This window comes from Tupaia chinensis, unplaced genomic scaffold (assembly GCF_000334495.1).
Source record: "Tupaia chinensis unplaced genomic scaffold, TupChi_1.0 Scaffold000534_1, whole genome shotgun sequence".
Classification (NCBI taxonomy): Eukaryota; Metazoa; Chordata; class Mammalia; order Scandentia; family Tupaiidae; genus Tupaia; species Tupaia belangeri.
Window position 1 is genome coordinate 217,667 of NW_006160047.1, and position 355 is coordinate 218,021.

Below are 355 nucleotides of genomic sequence, written 5' to 3' on the forward strand. Positions count from 1 at the left end.
CTTAACAAATACGTATTTTAAATTTTTAATGGAAAAAAAAAAAAAAACATGATTTTTGGGAGCCAGTTCTAACACTGTATTGGTTTTAACATGTACATTAATTGCATGAAATTGGCAACTACCTAGAACCTAGTTTGCTCATTCGTAAAACAGAAAAATTAACTGTCATCTTGGAGAGACGGCATATATTTTAGAATTTGCAGGGCCAGTAAGTGCTGGACTCTCATATGGCCAACTACAGTTGAATCCTGAACCTGGTGGCTTTCTTTTCTTTTTTTCTTTTTTTTTTTTTGAGAGGTTTTTGCTACAGGGCACATGTGCTCGCCAGGAAGACAAGAGCCAGAGGGACAGAAAG